This window comes from Aythya fuligula, chromosome 2 (genome assembly GCF_009819795.1).
Source record: "Aythya fuligula isolate bAytFul2 chromosome 2, bAytFul2.pri, whole genome shotgun sequence".
Lineage (NCBI taxonomy): Eukaryota > Metazoa > Chordata > Aves > Anseriformes > Anatidae > Aythya > Aythya fuligula.
This window is the reverse complement of record NC_045560.1, coordinates 42138123-42145486: the sequence shown is the minus strand read 5'-3', so window position 1 is coordinate 42145486 and position 7364 is coordinate 42138123.

Below are 7364 nucleotides of genomic sequence, written 5' to 3'. Positions count from 1 at the left end.
GCATATTATAATTAAAAATAGCACAGAAAATACAGACAGAGCTTAGAAGATCCTTCAGTGATACAATTTCCAATTGCCATCGTCTTTATAGACATACAGAAATTCTCCCTGTGAATTTGAAAGGCCTGTTAATACTAAAATCCATGACAAATATTAGTTGTGCAGTCTTGCTCAGGTAGGGATCATCTTAGCATCATCTGACTCCCAAAGAAGTAATGACTCTAAAATTGCAATGGCAAGAACGTCCATGGGATCAGCTTGCAGGATGCATATTTTTATAATTCCTACGTTCTTAGTATTTTTGCAAAAGCAAAATTCACAACAGAAATCAGAAAGCTTTTTTATTTCACAGCAAAAGTCCATGCATTCCGTCAGGGCGACACCTGGCACGCCAGAGCCAACCTTTGCTCCAAGAAGTGCTGCAGCTCTTTAGACTCCATCCAAGCAGGCTTGGCAGCTGTTAAGGCAGGACATATGAGTGAGCACTACAAAAAGCAGCGCTGTCAACAGTTTTAGGGAGGGTGGTGATGGTGTGAGGTTCTCCAGGGAAATGGGCAGAAGAACAATTGCCTGCTAGAGAACATCAGGCAAAGGTTTGGAAGAGTTGGACACTTTAATCAGTGGCAAGATCCCGAAGTGTTTTTAATAGAGTAAAACGAACAGAAAGCCCCAGGGAATAGAAAGCTTTGTGAAATACAGGTGGGGGGAGCTGGCAGATTTGGGTCTGCTAAAGGATATGATCAGTTTGCACACATCTATTGGCTCTGTATGCTTAAAAATGAGTCTTAGATCATCAGAGAGGTCACATTTGTTGAAAGGCAACTAGTTCTATAAAGTGGTAATCTTAAAGACTTCTCACAAAACATTATTCAGTAAAGTTAAATAGGTATCAATGGAAAAAAAAACATGAAGCACAATCTAGTAAAATGTCACAGGTAGTAAAAATTAAACGTAAATCATTTTACCCCAATAACCGAGCACACACTCAACAGTGATTGATTGAGCTAATATTGAGCATTTCTCTCCAACTCGTATTTTTTATACTAGGGCACGCTTCAGAAAAGCACATCCTACAAAGTAAATATATTCATGTCTCAAGGAAAAAAAAAAGAAAAAAACCCAAGCAACTAAGATTACAACATCTGTAGCATTATCTTGGCCATCTGCACACTTACCAGAGCTATTTCCTAGAGGAAGCTCTGGAACTGCTATCCTGGCTTCCATTTTTATGGAGCTCAGACTGTTCAGGAAACTTTGTCAAAACCACTTATTCAACTGTGCATTAGTATTCACATCACAATACCACGGCTGATTTGTATAAACTTATACAGCACCATCACTTGAAAGTAGTCCCTGTTTGAAAATGGGAAATGTTTGACTCAAACCCCACACTTCACGCAGACAACATTTTAATTTTCCATAGAAAAATCACATTTTTGCCAATCCTTCAAAAGAGTGTTGAACTGTATTTATTTTATACTGAAAAACAATCGTAACCACAAGTACAACAGAATTTCTACAAGGAAGATTTAATTATTCCCAAAGGTATTTTTGAATTATTTTTAATATCTAAAACAAAAGCAAGCAAGGGCACCAACGCTAAGCAAGGGCACCAACAAACTGGCAGTCACTAGATGTGTAACAGATTGCTTCAACTACTTCTCTATAAGCTTAGGAAGGTAGAATAAGAAAAAGAAAGAAATATTGTGGAGGAAAAGTAGCATCACATAAAATACATTTTTCAGTACACATACTTGAAATATTCTTCATATTTTTTGAATCAGTTCTTCATATTTTTTACATCCAAAAGAACATCAAATATTTAAGACGCATGATTAATTTTATGCTAACGCGGACATGGGTTGATTTCTCCTCTAAGAATTGTTTTGATTCCCTGAGTTAAGCACAAAAACCCATCCAGAAGCAAAGTACAGAACCGTTAGGAAAGAGGAGTTTTAGCCGCACGCAGATGTGCTGGCCAACAATCTGCCATCTGCAGCAATATGCACTGGATGGGTTTCAACCATCCAGTGATGAATGGTCTCTTCTAGTGTGGGAATCACATCCTCTCCGTTTCTTCAGTTCCTGCATGTCAACAATCAGCATTCTTGGGAAGCGTCAAGAAAATATTTAGTCAGCTTTAGTTAAAAAATATGACTTTCTTTTTCTGAAATATGCTGCTCTAGATCTATACAGTGAGCATAATCACTGGGAAAAAATCTTGCAACTTCTGAGGCAAAAACAGGAACAAGGATTTTACTATCACGTTAATGCCGTGGTGTTCAAAATCTTCTAGTCTAAGTTTCAAAAACACTCCTTCTACCTGGAGTGTTACAAGATAGATCCTTAAATTGAAGCACAGAATTCTTCCAGATAATCAAGAAGTTCAGCGTTGTCGTTTCTTCAAATGGAAGGAAATGAGCTCTTTTGATCTTCTTCAAAACAAAGCAGCAAAACTCAGATTCTCACCTGTTCATTTTTCAAGAACAAGAGTATAATCTTCATTATGGTCAAACTCTGAACACCTCCTGAGGTTTAAAAGTGCAAGATACCTTCACAGATGAATTCCAGTTTGATGCCCTATGCCATTGATAATTCTGTTCTAAAGTTCTGATTTTGTGTCTTATCGAGATAAAGCCACTAGATGATATATTCAGGTTTTACCTAAAATGCACTCTAGTAAACAAAATAGAACTGGCCAAAATTATTATTATTTTTTTTAAGCTATGAATGGCTTGCAAGTAGTTCAAGTGAACGGGCTCACTTATCTTATCTAAACAAGCTGCAGAGCTGTGCTGGATAATAACCTAAATACCCAGAGAACTGAACACATGAAAAGAACTAAGGAGGAGGAAGGCAAGAAGAACTAAGGAATTTGCAGGACTGCCTTGATTTTGTTGTTTGTAGCTCTAAAATGGAGTGGTAGGACCCTCAAGAATATTTTGCAATCTGTCTTTCATCTTTGAACTGTTCCTTGAGCTCCTTCCTCAGATATCTGGTATGCTCTTGACCAGATCAAGATTTTGAAGTGTGATTTATGGGATTTGAAAGAATAATCACTGACCAAGTAGAGCATAGAAAATTATCTTTGTTTTCTGCACTACAGTAAAAATCTCAGCTACCATGCTGCTATTTCCCAGACATTGCTGAACAGTTTATCTGCTCTCCTGCACAATGATGACATTTCAACAATGAAATCATCATGTGCCCATCTACCTTCACTCATCCTGTGAAGAACAGCTCTGTTTTCTTGAATTGGAAGCACGACTATCTGACAATCTTGGCTTTTAATTCTGTTAAATCAAAAAGGGATTGTGCACAAATGGAATCTGCTTAAAAATGATTTGTTTTGATGCTTGAAAATGAGATCAAGTTTAACAGCAAAGAACCTTGCCCACATTACCAGGTCAATTACAAACTATGTCAGGCAAAACTTAAAAACAGGACTGTTTTAAGTGGTTTAACATGACAGTGCTGGTACATGTACGCATGTAAAATCAACAATGTGTACTGACATCAGGATAAAGTCCCTGGTTCAAAGAATACTCTTTTTTCTTTTTTTTCCTGTCAGATACATCGAAGACAATCAGTCATCTAAAAATGCATTCTCATACAAAAGCCCAGTAAAAGAAATGAGAGGAATTGGATGGGGAGCACAAAGAGCATAGAGTTTACCTTCAATATAGTATACCTCGCTATACTTCTCTCATGATTCAAAAAAGTGGAGAAAAGTCCCCAAGAAAATGCTGCTTTTCAGGGGAGTACATCAATCTATCGTAAACTATAATAACACCTCCCAAATGAGCAAAATGAATTATTTCATGGCCACCTGGAACATTCTACAAATCCATCAAGGAGCAGACTGGGACATATCTGTACTCCTTTACACACTTCCCAACTTATGATTTTGAAACTGTCTTGTTAGATCTTAAGCAGTTCATCTGTATTTAGAAGTAAAAAACAGAGGTGGAAAATAATGCCAGATGCCCTCCTTGGTTCTTGCTTACATTACCAGCAGTAGGCCCCAAGCAGCCACTCAGTTTCTCTTGAGAGAAGAAAAGAAAACAATTTCTTCTCCTTTCCCTGCATTTTATTAATGTATTTTACCAATTTTTATACAAAAAGAAATTAAAAAAATAAAGAAACAAACACCAGAAAATGCCTATATTTGAGAAAGTCAGTTTTAAAGGCTTGTAGCTACAGAAGTATCAAAATTCCCAATTCTAAATACAAATAAAAGATGAGCAGTCTGGGATTAGTGCTGAAATAAAACTAAAATACATTGTCAGGAGAAGGCAATGGAGTTTTAACTGCTTTTATCATATTAGCATACAGAATTTCAAACTTCCTGCAACTAATGAGTATGAATTAGTGTGATCAGAAGGAGACCCGGGTCTGTTCCTTTAGCTAGAAGGCTACCAGAACACATCCTGAGGGACCAGAGATCTATCTGCCTCAGATACATTGATTCTATACTGCTAAAGATAATAAAAAGTGTTAGACACAAATTAATTCAGAGTGTTTTGCAAGCAAATCCATTGGCGATGGCTCAGGATACAGTAGTTTTGAATTCATAGAAAATAATGTTTTAAGAGTGCTACAAGTTCTGAATGTTACTGTCTTGTATATTTTATTTAACAGACATTAAGCCAGAGCTAGCTACTACACTGATAATAAGCACATTACTTAGCTTATGAATTTCACGATCAAAACTACAAATGTCATAAAGAAACAAATAATTCATGATTTGATTATCATACTGAAAATCTTACTGCATTTTCTCTAACCCACTTACACCATATTCTAATTGTACTGCAGAAAAAACTAATGCATACCTGAAACAGGTAGGAAAAAAGGACAGAGAAATATCACTTAAAATGCTTAGTTAGCTTGCTTCCATGCTCATTAAGTCAGTGAAAAAACTCATATGAAACTCCAGTGTTCCTCAACCTGCCCCCAATTCCTTCACAATCCCAAATCTATTTCTCTAAAAGCTGTAATGGAAGTTTTAAATTGCCATATTTGGAATGGAAATTTTCTTTCAGAACAGTGCTTCCTTCATGAAAACGAGCACGGTGTTTACCACCACATTAGTTCTGGACAGGGCTCTTCCCATTCCATTTCTCTTCTCATTCACATGCATATTTGCCTCCTGGCAACATCAAACAAAAGTAAAAATACGACTTCTAAAAACCTTTTCAAGTCAGTTGTAAAATTGCATGACGGTTCAAACAGACAGCTCTTTCTAGCCTACTTTGATGCTTGGAACACTTTTGATGGATGTATTTTAGCTACTTTAGCTAAGAAAAGCTAGGGAAAGCCTCCTAACACAAATGGGGGCAATTTTTATTTTAGAGCCCCAAATAAGGAAGGGACAAAGTAGAAACATGAAAATAATATTTCATCTAAGTTCAAACACAAAATATTTATTCTTAATGTGGAGAACAATTTAGCATTTCAAACCCCGTGGGTATTACAAGGGCAACAAAAGAAATTTAGCTCAGCACAACTCAGCCAATGTTTTACCATTGACTTTTCAGCGACAGCAAGCACTGCTTAAGCTATGGATGACAATAAAAGTTTGAATTCGGTTATTTTATATTTTTCCCCTTTTTAAATGACTTTCTCCTAACAGGAATTAATTCTTTACCTGCTAACATAGATGTATATATATTTATGGGGATTCACAAGTCGACTAACACAGCTTCCAAGGCAGCAGCATTAGAGCTAAGCAAGCTGCACTTCAGCTCGGAGATCCTGAGGAGCTTGCTATTGCAGCCAGTAAACTTCCAGAAAGACTTACTGAGCATAGAGAAGGGGGAAAAAACAGCCAGCAGACACTAGGTTCCTACCTGCCACCACTCCTTCCTTCACCCTTGTTTCGGGTGAGGGAAAAGGCAAGTTTTGGCAGTGAGCCCAGAAACCCCAAGACCAGGGAAAGCCAGGTGCTCGGGGTGAACCGAAGCGCAGGCGGTACCTGAGGTATTTTAAGCAGCACCCATTGCTTTGAGGAAAATCCATATCACCAGCTCTCCTCTGTCAATCAGAGCCCCTGATGGAGATGATCCTGTCAGCCAGCGATGAGTTGAGCCGAGCTGGCCAAGCTGCCGCTGAGTGCGGCCTGGCCTGGCCTGGTGCCCCCAGCGCCATTGCTCACCTAATGGCCGCTCGGGGCTCTTAGGGCAGGGCGTGAGGGGAAAGGTGGTGGTTGTCCCACTGCCAGCCCTGAGTTTGATGGCTTTTTAGCTTCCAGCTAGTGCTGAAGGTTAAAAGAGCTGTTAGAAACAGGACTCTCATCTCTTTTGAAACAAATTGTATGCTACTTTCTCAAATGCTTTTCCTAAACTTCTGGAAATGACCCTTCCAGTTCCCTTCCTACTATGATAGCAGTAAAATGACTATGATGTACGGCAAGTTTTAGAAAAAGATGCACTTTTTATTATTATTTTTTATTATTATTTATTTATTTATTTTTCAGAAGTGCCTGTAAAATGTTGATTCCCGTTGTGCTTTGATAAAAGCATCACCTGTGTCTGACTTCTGTAGAGGAATTTATACTTAATATAATACCCATAAACCCGTAACTAAAACTCAGCAAATGTCCTTTGTATTTAAATGCTACATGGCCTTTAAATACAGTTAAGAGAAATATGTGGCAAAGATTTTAATTGCATATACTAACATTCTTTACTTCCATGTTATTATTGTAATGCGTCTTTTTGTCCTATTGTGGTGATACAGAAGGATTGCAAAGATGGTGTAAAGGCTTTGTGAAAAATGTGTTTTATGATCTTTGTGCTGCTTCTGTATGATGTCAAGTACAGGAAAGGATCTGAGGAGAGTGGCTAAGAATTACTTTTATATCTGCAAGGATTTGCACTGAATGGGGAGCAAGTAAAAGTCACATTTATTTTGCAGGCTAAGATAATCTGAATCAATAGATGCAGAGTATAAAACAACTTTTGCATCTGCAAAATTGAATCTAAATTTGTTTTTATAGCATACTGGGTTTTATATAAAGTTTTTTATTCTGAATATAAATAATAAACATTTAGTATCATTCTAATTGTACATTGTTAAAATCACATATAGTAATAACAGTCAAGAGAATCTGACAGTTCAGGGGATAAGTTGTACCAGGCAAAGATTTTCAATCCATCAGAGTTGCAATTATTCAGTTCTGTTCTGTAGCCTTAACATATCTGAATCTTGTATCTTCTATTTAAAAAATTCTAGAAGAAAATCAGATGTGAGTTGGTTTAATATAGCTTGTACTAAACTATATTTTATCACTGATCAGTATTTTCCCATGATAAAAATATTATTTTTTTTCTGCTTTGTGACAAAACTCTGTCTTTCCACAA